The following is a 17,015-nucleotide window of genomic DNA, read 5'->3' on the forward strand; positions in this document are numbered from 1 at the left end:
TGTGAGCTGTCCTTACTTATCTTCTCCTGAACACAAGCTTATCCAAAGCCTATTGAAAATCCAATACACAAACAGACAGGAAAGATATGCTTAATTCATCTGACTTTATATTATTCCCCATTATAAAGTCTCACATCTTTGCTTGTAGAGAACCCATATTTTCCCTCATTGGTCATTTCATTTTTACATTCTATCTACTGTAAGTTTGTGAATGTCGATGGCTTGGTTCGCCATTGAAACCATAATGTTTTCATCTAATATATATATATATATTCAGCTTATATTATAGAAGATATAGATTTGATTTCAATATCAGAAACATATTAATTTCTAAGAAATAACTGTATTATTTAATGAAGATATGTAATCGGCAAAATGAAATATAAGAGTTGAACTTCATTTAACAAGGAGAGAGTTCTAGAGGTTGAAAATGAATGTATTGAATTATTATTCAATAAAATTGGCGAATTAATTTTTTGTATTGGATGGGCAGAAGCGAGGCTCAGAAAAACAGACGTTCAGCAAGTGTTTATCTTAATACTCAAACACAGAAGGGATGCTGCCCACTTTTGGAAAGTGTGTCCAACCCACCAAGTAGTCAACCGAACACGTTTGAGTGTTAATCTGAGCTGAGCCCCATTGCAGCCTATCAAGTAAAGTCAAAACTCCAGATCAACACAGCTTTCTTGTGCAAGTAGTGACAGCGAGAGCATAACAACCAACATGGTGAAATTAACAGACACAGGAAAAATACATAATGAATGCTTGGACCTATTTGGATAAGAAAATAGTAACTGCTCAAGCTTTGGCAAGGTATGATGAAAATGTATTTTCTGCTTTACATTTAATTCATGCACTGTATTTTCAACTATGGTTGCACTGAATGTTCTTTAATTTTCTATGCTTGCCTAGATGTTGTTATAGGGTGAGGGAACTGGTATTCAACACTGCACTGAGGTTCTAATTAAACTCACAGAAACTCAGCTCTTTACTTGATAAAAATTTCCTCAATGATGAGGTTTGGTAAATAAATTAATTCTAAGTTATCAAAAAAGAAAATGGACAATTTGTTTTTTTTTCTCTTTCTAGGCTATTTGCTGTCTATCCTTGGACGACCAGGCTGTTTAAAAATTTCAATGGCCATTTTGCAGCCTGTGAAGATGGTGTTCAGGCTCATGCAGACAAAGTGCTAATGGCTCTGCACGATACAGTAAGAAAAATTAGGTTTAATCAAAGACTACTTCTATGACCTTAGTCATAGACATCAAAATTTCAGAATGGACACTCAAAGTTTCAAAGTAGGTCCCATTGTTTTAAGATGAGCACATTTTTGCTAAAAGGACACTATAAATATTACTATAAACAGAATCAGAACAGCACAACAGTCAAGCACAGTGGATTTATCTCCAGGGAAAAGGAGCATTCCTAGTTGCTGTGGAAAAGACAATCCTTTTCTAGTATTCCTGGAGAATTAGATCTGGATATCTGGATTGGGGGGGTGGGGGGGTCACAGGTTAGAAAGTTTAATCAATTTAATGAGAGCTATTTGCATAGGATGCTCACTCAGTAATTCATGCACTATATTAGGTGGGATTGCACAGGAACACAAGTTCATGGATCCGTAAAACAGTGCAGCACACAACAGCCCTTTGGCCCAAGTTGTTATGCCAATCTTTTAACCTTCTCTGAGAGCAACCTAGTCATTCCCACCCACATAATCCTCTAGTTTTCTATTATCCATGTGCATATCTAAGAGTCGCTGAAATGTCCCTAATGTATCTGCCTCTACCATCACTCACAGCAGCACATTCCATGACCCACCACTTTCTGTGTAAAAAATATAGGTCTGACACCACAAACCCCATATACTTTTTCCAATTGTCTTAAAATTAAGCCCCCTCATGTTAGCCATTTCCACGTACAAAGTCTCTGTCCACTCTATCAGTGCCTCTTACCACCTAGTACACATCAGAGTACAAGGTTTACAGATCAACTTTATACACCATTTCCATGTACATGTAACTATGAATTTGCTGTGCTGTGACAACATTCAATGGTTACAAAGAATAAAGGATTATGTAAAAACAAAATTTGAAGTATGGACATGCAATAAAATGTGCATAAATACATAAACACCTCATTGTATTTATAATATGAACAACAGTAAAAACAGTGCTTTAAAATATTAAAGGTGGCACGCAGTGAAAGGGGTAATAAATAGAGGGGGTTGTGGGGGGCTAACTGGAATGGTTGATCAGATTAACTGCATGGGGAAAAAAACTTGGAAGATGGTGTGGTTTTTGTTTTAATAGACCTAAAGTGCTTTCCAGAGGGAGCTTTTCGAAAGAGCAGTTTTTGTGTTCTGCTGATGTGCGTGCATGTCCGCATACAGATATGTGTTAGTTTATGCAACAGATCTCCAATTGTCTTGGACCTCTTTGCTACTGGATCAATACTGCAGTTTATTTAGTCCATATAATAACTGCTATGTGAAAAAGATTTACTGTACGTACTGCTATCTTAGATTCTTCAGAACTGAAGTAGGAATCACCGTCAGCCCCAAGGGAGTGTCTAAAAAGAAGGAAATTAGAGCTTCACTCCAATAGCAGCTACACTTAAAAAACACATTCAGGAGCATCAGGAGGTCAGAAAAGACAAACTTGAAAACCCTGTGTTCTGTTTATACGTAAATCCAGTTCCAAACCAGATAACTGAATCTTAATGCCCTCTGGATAAGTTGGGAGGGGCAAAACACACATTTTGTCAATATCTGCCAACATCAAGAAGCCAATACCTTAGAAACAGAAGAGAACAGAAGAGAACACTTAAAGAACAAAAAGAGAACTTAAAGGGAAACTTCTTTTGAAACATGTGGGAAAAGACTCGTGTTTTCACCATTGGGCGGTAGCATCAACTCATAGGACAAAATGTACTTCTGGGCTATTCTGTATGAAGTCATTGGAAGTTTGAGCTTTGCTTTCCAGTTTTATTTCAATATTGTATAATTATTGTTTTCCTTTACAGCTTTTTGGCCAGGCCTTCATTGTTGAATTTGCTCTTTATTATAAAAAAATATTCGGACCAGAGGAACATAAAGCAACATACAAGTTTTTTAAACTGGTGGCAGAAGCTCTTTCCAGCAACTACCATTAAATCTATAACCTGCATCCTCCACCACCTTCAGAAATGCAATGAAAACATGTATTATCAGCATCTACTATGTGTTGTTTGCTTAAAGGACTTGTGTAACATCAGGTTCAAGACATGCTAATATAAAGGTGGTACAATATTCCTCTTTGTATGGGAATTTTCTTCAAAGTTTGGAAAATGTCTGTGAGCCTTCTTTTTGCTTCAATAAATAAGCAATATTTATTTCACAATTAGAGGTAAATTCTTCACTTCTGGAGAATGAAATTAGAAGATCAATGACTTAGTCAATGTTGAGATCAACAAGGGCTTGGGAAGATACAAACATTGTGCTGTTGGGCCTTTCATTGCCCTAGGACAGGTCAAAGTATTTTTCACCTACTGAAATAGTTTAGAAATTAATTAATGCTGTACCTTGGGGTAAAGCAGCAGCCAAATCCTCACATATTTCTCACATTTCGTAACAAGGTATGACGCTGATCAGCCCATTGCCACACTGCCAGTTATCAGAACAATTACAGAACTATTAGATTTTCTGTACCCACCCTCTCATACAAGTATATTAACACCTCTCTGATTCTCCCATCACCATCTATGTCAGTCAATTTTTGTACAACAGTACCACATAGTTTAGATTCACTGTAAAAAGATTTTCTACACAGAGTAATGAATTATTCATCAGTGGGCTATTTTTTTAAAAAGATTTGATGACCGGGGTAACACACACACTTTCCTTAAATAATGCGTTATAACAGGTAGAATACAGAAAAGTACAGAACAAGAACAGGACCTTTGGCCCTCAATGTCGATGCTAACCGTGATGCTGATTTCAGCTAACCCCATCTCCCTGTACATGCTTTATCTTTCTTCATTCCCTATCTGTTCAAATACCTCTCTACATGCCTCTTAATTTTGTTATTGTATCTGCTTCAACACCCACCCCTGGAAGCACACACTAGGCATCCACCATTCTGCATAAAAACACCCTGGCTTATAAATTTGCTTTAAACAATCACTTTCTCATGGTCAAGCTATGCCCTCTACTATTTGACATTTTCATCCTGGGTTTTGTACTCTCACTTTCTACTCCGTCTACACCTCTCAATTGTAGCTATTTCTCTGGTCACCCTGTGCCTGCAAATATTCTTCCAACCTCTCCTTATATCTACTTCCCGAAAACAGTGTGGTGACCCTTTTGTGCACCAAAGCCTCTATACCTTCCTCTACAGTGACCAGAACTGCATACACTACTCCAAATGTGACCTAATGTCACAATGGTGGGGGCGTAGGGAGCAAGGGTTTAGATTTAGTTTATTGTTCGATACCAGGAGAGCAAGGCAGGAGCAGGAGTAGCCAACTGGACGAGGACTCAGGACTACGACTAGGCTGGGACCAAGGGTCTGGGCTTGGACTCGGAATCGGCTCCCAGAACTAGAGGAGACATGTAGAGGCTAGGGTATGGACTCTGAGCCCGAGACTGGGCAAGGATGCAGTACATGGGTCTTGCCTCCGGCTCAGACCCAAGAACCAGGTATGGGCATAACATGGGCTAGGGAGAGGAGAACATGGAAAACAGAGCCTCGGTCTCGGGAGAGCAGGTACATGGAACCATAGACACATACACAGAGCACAGAGTCGGGACCCCTCCTTGGGTACAGGACATAGGGCCGGGACTCACACACAGAACAGAGAGCCGGGACCCCTCCTTGGGTACAGGACATAGGGCCAGGACTCATGACCCCCCACGGGGCAATGGCAAGATGGCCTGACTTACCCCACGGAGGCAAGGACAAGACGAGACAAGACATGACTCTCTGTGGGGCAACGGCAAGATGGCCAGACTTACCCCCACAGAGGTGAGGACAAGACAAGACATGACCCCCTGCGGGGCAACGGCAAGACGGCCTGACTTACCCCACGGAGGCAAGGAGAGGACAAGACCAACACGAAAGCACCCCAGACAGAACCTATCTAGCTCCAGTGATGGAACTAGACCGAAGTGCAGGCGAGGGCTGCAGACGAGCGTTAGAGGCGAGAGGGGCAGAGAAGGGATTCAGACAGGTGGGTAGGACAGGAATCACAGACCGCTAGGGCCAGGACTTGACTCGGAACTGGGAAGCCGCCAGGGCCAAGACTTGACTTGGTACTTGAATGCCCCCAGGGCCAGGACTTGACTTGGAGCCTCCGGGTAGTGGCGAGCTCTCGACTCAACCCGGGAACAGTAGACAGTGGTTCTTGGTTCCCTCCGGCGGGTTAACTGACGGACCCACCTCAGTGAGGAAACTTTGCAGGCTCACTTCGGCGAGGTAACTGGACAGTGTTGCTCCGGTGAGGAAGGGCGAAATACCGGCACTTGCTTCGGCAGAGACTAGGCTTGCTCCGGCCAGATGACATCAGCACACCATACCTTTAATGACTTTGCAGACGCTCCCGCGCCGAATGGCTGAAAGCCGGAGACTATAAACTACCAGTTCAGCCGAGCGTTAATTGCCTCTAATCACCAAATCCGAGGGACACAGGAAAACAGGGAATCAATGGTCCGGATCGTAACATAAACAATGTAAATTTAAAGGGACCTCCATCCGGACCATGACACCTAAGGACTTCACATCAGTTTCAGCAGTGTCCGTGATCTGCTAACACATTCATCCCTTGATTATCACATCTCCCACATGCTGCATTTCATTTCCTCTCCATCACTGGGGCACAGTCCACTTCTCATTTCATTCAATGTTCTTTCATTGTTTCACCCATTTCTCATCACACAATTGCAAACAGAATGACCAGCCTGTTCCATGTCAGGAGTAGGAAGAACATGCAGAGTCAGTGTAGAGTAAACCTGTGGCTGTTCCCCTCAATAATAAGTACACCACTTTGGATCCTGTTGATCGGGACAACCTCCCAGGGAGAATCGCAGTGACCAGATCTCTAGCACTGAGTCTGGTGCTGTGGCTCAGAAGAGCAGAGAGGGAAAGAGTACTGCAGTGGTGATAGGAGATTCCATAGTCAGAGGAACAGAGACGAGGTTCTGGGGTTGTAACAGAGATATCTGGATGGTATGTTGCTTCCCAGGTGCCAGGATCAGGGATGACTCAGATCCGATCCATAGCATTCCCAAGGGGGAGGGTGAGCAGCCAGAAGTCTTGGTGCATATTGGCACCAATGACATAGGTAGACAAATTAAAGAGGTCCTGAAGAGAGATTTTAGGGATCTAGGTGGAAAGCTGAAAAACAGGACCTCCAGGCTAATAATCTCTGTATTGCTGCCTATGCCATGTGCCAGTGAGGGTAAGAATAGGATGGATTTGGCAGGGGAATGTGTAGCTGAGGGTCTAGTGCAAAGGACAGGTTCCAATTTGTGGATCATTGGGATCTCTTCTGGAGAAGGTATGACATGTACAAAAAGGACAGGTTACACCTGAACCCAAGGGGGATCAATATCCTTGCGGACAGGGTTGCTAGCGTTGTTTAGGAGGGATTAAAAAAAATTTGGCAGGGAGATGGGAACTGGGGTGATAGTGCTGAGAATGAGGTAGTTGTTTTATAATCAGAAGTAATGGGTAGTGAGATTCCTAGCAAGGAGGGGCAGAAGATAGGGCAATACTGCAGTCAACGGGATGAGTTGTAATGTAAAAGGCAGAAAAAAATCGAAAAGGATGAATGCAATGGTGAACGTGTTATATTTGAATGTGCACAGTATACAAAATAAGGCAGACGAACTTGCAGGACATTTACAGATTGGCATGTATGACTTTCTAGGCATCATTGATTCATAGCTAAAAGAAGATTATAGCTGAGAGGTTAATGTCCAAGGATTCATATTGTATCAAAAGGACAGGCAGGTAGGCAGACAGGATGGCATGGCTCTATTGCTAAAAAATTAAATCAAAACATTAGAAAGAGATGACATAGGGTCAGAAAGTGTTGAATCGTTGTGAGTAGAGCTTAGTTACTGCAAGGGTAAACAGACGCTGATGGTTAAATACAGACCCCAAAACAGTAGTAAGGATGTGGTTGATAAGTTACTATGGGAGATGGACAATACATGCCAAATGGGCAATGTCACAATAGTCATGGAGGATTTCAATATGCAGGTAGACAGGTAAAATCAAGTTGGTACTACGTCTCAAGAGGCGGAATGTTGAGAATGCCTGTGAGTTGTCTTTTTAGAGCAGCTCATGGTTGAGGCCACTAGGGGATCAGTTACTCCAGACTGGGTGTTGTGCAAGGAACCAGAATTGATTAGAGAGCTTAAGGTTAAAGAACCCTTAGGGAAGAGTGCTCATAATGTGATCAAATTCACCCTGAAATTTGAGGAGGAGCTAAAGCGGGAGAAGCTACTGTGGAGTAAAGGTGATTACAGAGGCATGAGAGAGGAGTTGGTTCAAATTGATTGAAAAAGAACACTGGCAGGGATGATGGCCGAGCAGGCAAGATGACAACCATGGCTAACAAGAGAAGTCAAAACCAACGTAGAAGCCAAAGGAGGGGCACATAATAGACCAAAAATTCTTGGAAAGTTAGCGGATTGAGAAGATTTAAAAAACCAAATGAATGCCACTAAAAAAATCATTAAGTAGGTAAATATGGAATACAAAAGTAAGCTAGTTAATAATATTAAAGAGGATACAAAATGTTTCTTAAGGTACATAAAGTGTACAATATAGGTCAGAGTGTGTATTGGACCGTTACAAAATGATGCTGGAGAGGTAGTAATATTTTGCATCAGCCTTCACTGTGGAAGACACTAAAAGCATGCCAGAAGTTCAAGTGTGAAAGGGGTCAGAAATGTATGCAGTAACCAATATGAGGGAAATGGTTCTTGGGAAACTGAAAGGTCTGGAGGTAGATAAGTCTCATGGAACAGATGGTGTACCAGAGTTCTGAAAGAGGCAGCAGAAGAGATTGTGGAAGCATTAGTAAAGATCTTTCAAGAATCACTAGATTCTGGAATGGTTCCGGAAAAATGGTAAAACTGCAAATGTCACTCCAGTCTTCAAGAAGGGAGAGAGGCAGAAGAAAAGAAATAATAGGCCATTAGTCTGATCACAGTGGTTGGGAAGATTTTGGAGTTGATTATATGGTTTTGGGATACTTGGATGCAAATGATAAAAAATTCTGTAGTCAGCATGGTTTCCTTAAGGGAAATTCTTGCCTGGCAAATCTGTTGGAATTCTTTAAAGAAATAAAAAGCAGGATAGATAAAGGAGAATCAGTGGATGTTATGTACTTGGATTTTTCAGAAGGCCTTTGACAAGGTGCTGCACATGAGGTTGTTTAACAAGCTATGAGCCCATAGCATTACAGTAAGTACACTAGCACGGATAAAGCTGTGGATGATTGGCAGGAGGCAAAGTGTGGAAATAAAGGAATTCTTTTCTGGCTAGCTGCCAGTGACTTTTGGTGTTCCACAGGTGTCCATGTGAGGAGTGATTCTTTTTACTTTACATGTCAATGATTTGGATGATGGAATTGATGGCTTTGTTGCAAAGTTTGCAGATGATATGAAGATAGGTGGAGGGGCAGGTAGCTTTATGGAAGTAGAGAGGCTACTGAAGGACTTAGACAGATTAGGAGAATGGGTAAAGTAGTGGCAGATGGAATGCAGTGTCCGTAAGGCCATAAGTGCAGGGTCATGCACTTTGGTAGAAGAAATGAAAGGGTTGTCTATTTTCAAAATGGAGAGAAAATACAAGAAAATGTGGTGCAAAGGGATTTGGAAGTTTTTGTGCAGGATTCCCTAAGGGTTAATTTGCAGGTTGAGTCTGTAGTGATGAAGGCAAATGCAATGGTTCAAGGTTCAAAGGTTCAAAGCTACAATTTAATGTCAGAGAAATGTATCCAATATACATCCTGAAATGCTTTTTCTTCGCAACCATCCACGAAAACAGAGGAGTGTCCCAAAGCATGAATGACAGTTAAATGTTAGAACCCCAAAGTCCCCCCCAGCTCCCCCGTCCTGCACATAAGCAGCAGTGAGCAACAATTCCTCTTTCCCCCACTGGCAAAAGAAGGCATTGGCACCACCACAAAGCACTCAAGCGTGAGCAAAGCAATAGCAAAGACACAGACTTGCAGCCACCCCAAAGACTTTGCATTTCACCCAGTATTCAACATACCACAGGTTCTCTCTCTCCCTAATAAGGGAGAAAGAGATGTCTCCATTTTCCCAGCGAGTGGGGAGACATAATAAAGAACTCACCGGTTTATGATGTTAAGAGTCCGTTAGCTCGCTTTTTTCGAGCTCTGTTCCCGAAGATTGCAAAGATCCCGGGTTTCCAAGCGCACAACAGATATCCTGACTCCCCCGATGACACATGATCTCCTGTCGTGACACCTACCCTCGATCCACCCATCTTCAGAGACCCGTGATCCTAGGCTTCCGGGTCTTCGGTGTGCCAAACAATGACCAGTTATGGAACCCCAAGAGCAGGTCCAAGTCCCGCAAAGAACCATAGTCAGTGTATAACTCCAGGTCAGGATCTTCAAAAGAACCCTGAAAGGGAAATATAGAGACATTGAAGATGGAAATAGGACTTTTTCTGAAGATGCAAGCAAAAGAGTCGCTGTTAGGTGTCATTAGCTCTCCTAAGCTCATTTCAAGAGGACTGGAATATAAAATCAAGGATGAGGCTTTGCAAAGCACTCATGAGGCCTCACTTGGGATATTGAGGGTAGCTTTGGGCCCCTTATTTTAGAATGGATATGCTGACACTGAAGAGGATTCAAAGCAGGTTCACAAAAATGTTTCCTGGCTAGAACAACTTGTCATATGAAGAGTGTTTAATGACTCTGGGCCTGTATTCACTGGAATTCAGAACAATGAGGAATGACCGAATCGAAATCTATTGAGAATTGAAAGGCCTCAATAGAATGGATGTTTCCTATGGTGGGGAGTCTAGGATCTGAGGACACAGCCTCAAAATAAAGATAAGGAGAAATGTCTTTAGCTAGAGAGTGGTATATTTGTGGAATTTGTTGACATGAGTGGCTGTGGAGGCCAAGTCTTCATGTATATTTAAGACAGAAATTAGAATATTTTTGATTGGTCAGTGCGTGAGGGGATACGGAGAGAAGGCCAGAGATTGGGGCTGAGAAGGAAAATGGATCAGTCATGATGTAATTGTGGAGCAGACATGATAGGCCAAATGGCATAATTCTGGTTCTATATCTTAGAGTCTTACAATCTTATGAATGCCTGGCCATGCCACTGCTGATGCCTCAGCTTGACTGGCACAGGGCCGATTGAATCCAATTATGCCCCACTTACAAGAGAAGATCGTGGATTAGTGGATAACACCTAGAGATCTCTCACCTGGTCAAGAAAGGCTTGAAGATTAACAACATATTATCCTTAGTAGAGAAGGTGAAATGTGACTCAGGGGTAATTATCTCTTACAAGACAAAGTCACCTTAGTCAATGTTCATTTTCCCATTGGCTCAGTGCTTCTCATCATTTGCAAAGAGTCACACCTCCAAACTCTCGTACAAGCAATAAAGGGGAAGTTTTAAGAATCTCAGTATGACCTTTTGAACTGTTAATTTAGCAAAAAGGCACAAGCAGAGAACAACAGCACAAATTCTTCTTGCAAAGAGTCTGTGTCAGAGAGCTCAATCATCCCAGACCTGTGCAGTTGGATGTGTGAAGGAGCAAATGGGGGAATATACCTTGAATTAAAATATAAAATATAAAATATTAAAGACCACTGGAATGCACAGTGACTGGAGACCAACTTGAACATTGGAGAAAATTCTCACAGATCCTTCCATCTATTACCAGAGTGAATTGTGATCACCCCTGCCCCATCCCCCACACCCTGAGAACAATTTCCTTGGAATTTTGAGTAAATAAAATGATTGTTTATTATATTTGGGTCCAACTACCCTAATGTCACACTCTGTAACCTTCTTTTTTAATATTTATTACCTGTCTGCTCTAGTTAAGTTTGTAAGGTCATGGCATCATATGCCATGAAAATTGGTATTTAGCTCACAACAACCATCAAACACCCATTTACAGTAATGCTACAGTCATCCCATGTTTTTATTCACCACAACCATGGTGATCTACACCTCTGAGCATGTTTTCCTGTATCTGACTACACGTAACAATAATTCCAGCATGCACCATTGGATCTGGATGCTGTGCTTCTTCCTAAACATCAACCAGCATATTCAGTTTCTACTCCTTCACTGTCCCTATAAATACACCCAAACATTATCAAGCAGATTCACTTCATTGTGAAGTTTAATTACATTTGATCAAGAAGCCAAAACAAATAGCAGCAGTTGAGTTGTGATTGCCAGTTCCCATTCACCGAATTCACCTTGAATGTTTCCAACAAATCACAACCCCACATACAGCTCTATACTTTTAATAAAATAACGCAGGAGCTGAGCTTAGAACACTTGAAGAGTACATTCCATTCAGTGTTATCGTTTCTAATGGCAATCAACATGATAAGATGGTATGGTTGTAATATTATGATGAAATGGGTCACCTCTGTTTGACAATTGGACCATTTCTTCAAAGGAGATAACTGAGATTGCGTGGATGAGTGCATTTTCAACAGGGAGATTGATAAGGATATGTGTGGGTAGGTTTATCCCTCCAATTTGTCCTCAAACGAGCATCTATTATGGTCTTTAGGATTTATGTAGTAATGTAATCACTTTCTTGTAGGAGTATAAAATTCATGCACATAATTGATTTTGTTCCTTTGCATGTCAACAGGGTACATGATGCTTTACTGTTTTTATCATTGGTCAATGGCAATTTGGTTGTTTTCTGTAAGATTTGTTTGTAGACATGTGCAGTCAAATAGTTTAAACAAATGTTCCACTTGTTGTAGCTCATCTTCTTGCCTTTTTGCATGTTAATTTTAAGCACATAAGCAAGATAAACATCTTCCTGATTTCAGGTAGGATAAAGTAAAGGAGGGAGGAGAAGATGGCAGCGCGATGCAGCGCCCATGGCCTCTCTGGTGAAATGATATCGTATTTGTTAAATAGGCACAATTTGTGCACAATCCTGATTTGATGGAGACGGACGTGAGAAGCACAGACGAACATCTGGAGAGACTTCTGAAATGCCCGGTTCACTGCTGCTGCTACTGTGCAATCGAGAATCTCCGGAGGGGAAGGCCCCAAATCCTCAGCTTTGCCTGTTGCTGGCAGCCGGGGTTGGGGTCGAAGCGCTCGGCAGAGGTGGTGCTCGGTGTTCGGTGTCGGAAGGCTGGTCGGAGGCTCGAAGTTTTCGGAAGGACTGAGAGTCGGACTGTGGTCAGGTGCTTCCAGGATGTTGTATCGGCAAGTTTGCGGCGCTGGAAGCTCATGGCAGGGAGCGTTTTCTTCCTTCTACTGTCTGCGTGAAATGTTGGGACTTTCGAGAGACTTTGAGACTTTTTTTACCATGCCCATGGTCTGTTCTTCTATCAAATTACGGTACTGCTTGCACTGTTGCAACTATATGTTATAATTATGTGGTTTTTGTCAGTTTTTCAGTCTTGGTCTGTCTTGTGTTTCTGTGATATCACACTGGAGGAACATTGTATCATTTCTTAATGCATGCATTACTAAATGACAATAAAAGAGGACTGCGGGTCCTCATTATCTAATAATCTAATCTAATCTAATACAATTTTACACTAAATGTGAAAAAGCTGACTTCAGCTGCCTCTACCTCAACATTCTCTCTTATCTCCCTCTTCCATCAGACAGGACGTGTAAAAGCCTAAAAACAGGTACTATTAGGCTCAAAGATACCTTTGATTCCATTTGTTATAAGACTATGAGAAACTATAAAAAAAAGTAGTGGATATGGCCCAGGATCCTCAGGACTCACACTACCAGGTTCAGGAACACATTACCCCTCAACCATCAGGCTCTTGAACCAGTGGAGATAACGTCATTCAACTTCATTTGTCCCATCACTGAAATAGTCCTACAACCTACAGATTCACTTTCAAGTACTCTTCATCAGATGTTCACAATACTTATTGCTTGGTTATTTATTATTTTTCTTTTCTCGTTTGTATTTGCACAGTTTGTTGTTTTTTACATGTTGGTTGTGTGTTTGCGCTGCTAAGCGCAGTTTTTCATTGATTCTATTATGGTTCGTGGATTTACTGAGCATGTCCACAAGGGAATGAACCTCATGGTTGTATATGGTGACATGTATGTAGTTTGATAATAAATTTACTTTAATCTTTGAACTTAGAACTTGAAACTATGAAATGGTCCACTTGGTACAGAGGAGATGTCAGGGGTAAGTTTTTTATGCAGAGAGTGGTGAGTTCATGGAATGGGCTGCTGGTGGCAGTGATGGAGGTGGAAACAATAGGGTCTTTTAAGAGACTGCTAGATAGGTACATGGAGCTTAGAAAAATAGAGGGCTATAGGTAACCCTAAGTAATTTCTAAGGTAAGGACATGTTTGGCACAGCTTTGTGGGCTGAAGGGCCTGTATTGTGCTGTAGGTTTTCTATGTTCTATGCCTGCATGACATGATCAATGGTCAACCTCACAAACTACCTCAATATAAACTTGCATCTTATTGTCCACCTGCAGTGCATTTTCTTTGTAACTACAACACTATTGTGCATTCTTTTATAGTCTTCTCTTGCACTATAATGTCTCTATGCACCTCTCTCCAATTAGAAAATAACCTAGGCATATGAATGGTCGTTCACATCTCTACAGTATATTTCATCTGCTACTTCTTTACCCATTCTCTGAATCTGACTAAGTCCTTCTGCAGACTCCCTGCTTCCTCATCATTACGTGGCCTTCCAGCTATCTTTGATTCACAAAGACATCAATTCCATCATTCAAAATATTGACATATAATGTAAAAAGAAGGGGTCCTAACCTCAATCCCTGCAGAACAAAGGTAACCGGCAGACAACCAGAAAAGATCCCCTTTATTCCCTCTTTGCCTCCTGTCAGTCAGCCAATCTTCTATCCATGCTAGTATCTTTACTATAATACCAGGGGCTCATGTGGCAAAGCAGCCTCATGTGTGGCATCTCATCAAAGGCCTTCTGAAAATCCAAGTACATCCACTGACTCTCATTTATCTATCTTGTCAATTATTTCCTCAAAACTTCCAACAGATTTGTCAGGCAAGATTTCCCCTTGAGGAAACCACGCTGATTTTGGCTTATTTTATAATGTGCCACCAAGTACCCCGAAACCACAACCTCAATAGTGGACTCCAACATCTTCCCAACCACTGTGGACAGGCTATAATTGGCCTTAACTTATTTTCCTCTGTTTCCCTCCCTTCTTAAAGAGTAGAGTGGCATTTACAACTTTTCGTTCCTCCAGAACCATTCCAGAATCTACTGAATTTGGAAAGATCATTACTAATGCCTCCTTAATCTCTTCAGCTACCTCTTTCAGAACCTGGGAGTAGTCCCTCTAGTCCAGGTGACTTATATACAGTACTTTCAGACCTTTAGGATTCCCGACCTCCTTCTCCTAGGTAATAGTAACTACACACACTTCCCCCCCATGACACTCAAACTTCTGGCTCGTGCCTTGCCACATTTAAGACTGATGTAAGCTTCTTACTAAGTTCTTTTGCCACATTACTACCTTCCAGCAGTCCAATATCCACTCTCACTTCTCTTTTACTTTTTCTATATCTGAAAAAGATTTTGGTATCCTCTTTTATATTATTGGCAACCTTACATACTTATTTCATCTTTTCTCTATGGCTTTTTAAGTTGCCGTCTGTTGCTTTTAAAAAGCTTCCCAATTATATAACTTCCCATTAATTTTTGCTATATTATATGCTCTCTCTATTCCTTTTATTCTGACTTTGACTTCCCTTGTTGACCATGGCTGCTTCATCCTCTCTTTAGAATAATCCTCATTTTGGGATGTTTTTATCCTGTGCCTTCTGAATTGCCCTCAGAATCTCCAGCCAATTCTATTTTGCCATCATTCCCCTTCCAATCAACTTTGGCCAGTTCCTCTCACATGTCACTGGAGATATTGTATTGAAACATGCAGAGATGGCAGAGGAACTGAATGCATATTTTGCATCAGTCTTCACAGTGGAAGACATCTGCAGTATACCGGACATTCAAGAGTGTCAGGGAAGTGAAGTATGTGCAGTGAAAATTACGACTGAGAGGGTGCTCAGGAAGCTTAATGGTCTGAGGGTAAATCTCCTGGACCTGATGGAATGCACTCTCGGGTTCTGATGCAAGTAGCTGAAGAGATTGCAGAGGCATCAACGATGATCTTTCAAGTATCGATAGATTCTGGCATTGTACTGGATGACTGGAAAATTGCAAATGTTACTCTGCTATTTAAGAAGAGTGGGAGGCAGCAGAAAGGAAACTATAGACCTGTTAGCCTGACATCAGTCGTTGGAAAGTTGTTGGAATCTATTGTTAGGGATGAGATTATGGAATACCTGGAGGCACATGACAAGATAGGCCACAGCCAGCATGGTTTCCTAAAAGGAAAATCCTGCCTGACCAACCTACTGCAATTCTTTGAGGAAATTATAAGCAAGGAGATGCATTAGAGATGGTGTACTTGGATTTTCAGAAGGCCTTTGACAAGGTGCCGCACATGAGGCTGCTTAACAAGATAAGAGCCCATGAAACTACAAGGAAGTTACTAGAGTGGGTGGAGCATTGGCTGGCCAGCAGAAAACAGAGAGTGGGAATAAAGGGATCCTATTCTGGCTGGCTGCCGGTTACCAGTGGAGTGCCATAGGGGTCGGTGTTGGAACCACTGTTTTTTTACGATGTATGTCAATTATTTGGACTACAGCATTAATGGATTTGTGGCTAAATTTGCAGATGATACAAAGATAGGTGGAGGAGCAGGTAGTGTTGAGAACACAGAGAGCCTGCAGGGAGACTTAGATAGCTTAGGGAATGGGCAAAAAAGTGGCAAATGAAATACAATGTTGGAAAGTGTATGGTCATGCACTTTGGTGGAAGAAATAAATGTGTAGACTATTATTTAGATGGGGAGAGAATTCAAAATGCAGAGGTGCAAAAGGACTTGGGAGTCCTTTTGCAAGATACCCTAAAGGTTAACCTCTAGGTTGAGTCGGTTGTGAAGAAGGCAAATGCAATGTTGGCATTCATTTCTAGAGGTATAGAATATAGGAGCAGGGATGTGATGTTGAGGCTCTATAAGGCACTCATGAGACCACACTTGGAGTATTGTGTGCAGTTTTGGGCTCCTTATTTTAGAAAGGATATAGTGACATTGGAGAGGGTTCAGAGAAGGTTCACGAGAATGATTACAGGAATGCAAGGGTTAGCATATGAGCAATGTCTGGCAGCTGTTGGGCGGTATTCCCTAGAGTTCAGGAGAATGAGGGGGGATCTCATAGAAACATTCTGAATGTTAAAAGGCCCAAACAGATTAGATATAGCAAAGTTATTTCCCATGGTAGGGGATCCTAGGACAAGAGGGCACGACTTCGGGAATGAAGGACATCCTTTTTGAACTGAGGTGTGGAGAAATTTCCTTCGTCAGAGGGAGGTAAATCTGTGGAATTTGTTGCCATGAGCAGCTGTGGAGGCCAAGTCACTGGGTGCAATTAAGGCAGAGATAGATAGGTTCTTGACTAGCCAGGACATCAAAGGGTATGGGGAGAAGGCCGGGGAGTGGAGATGACTGGAAGAATTGGATCAGCCCATGATTGATGGGCCAAATGGCCTTCTTCTGCTCCTATATCTTATGGTCTTATGGTCTCTGTAATTCCCTTTACTCCACTGTAATACTCATACATCTGACTTTATCTTAACCCACGATGGATGGAGCTGACATCCTCCTCTCAGAAACTAAACATTTCTGAGCACAAGACGTTAGGCCAAAAATCTCATTATAAGG

The 17,015-nt window shown here is 41.8% G+C and overlaps 1 pseudogene; it reads left to right on the forward strand.

Annotated features, from left to right (window-relative positions):
* Positions 1–723: 723 nt before the first annotated feature.
* LOC134351334 (hemoglobin subunit beta-like) lies at positions 724–3,204 on the forward strand (annotated as a pseudogene).
* The last annotated feature ends 13,811 nt before the right edge of the window (positions 3,205–17,015 follow it).

This window comes from Mobula hypostoma, chromosome 9 (assembly GCF_963921235.1).
Source record: "Mobula hypostoma chromosome 9, sMobHyp1.1, whole genome shotgun sequence".
Taxonomy (NCBI): Eukaryota; Metazoa; Chordata; class Chondrichthyes; order Myliobatiformes; family Myliobatidae; genus Mobula; species Mobula hypostoma.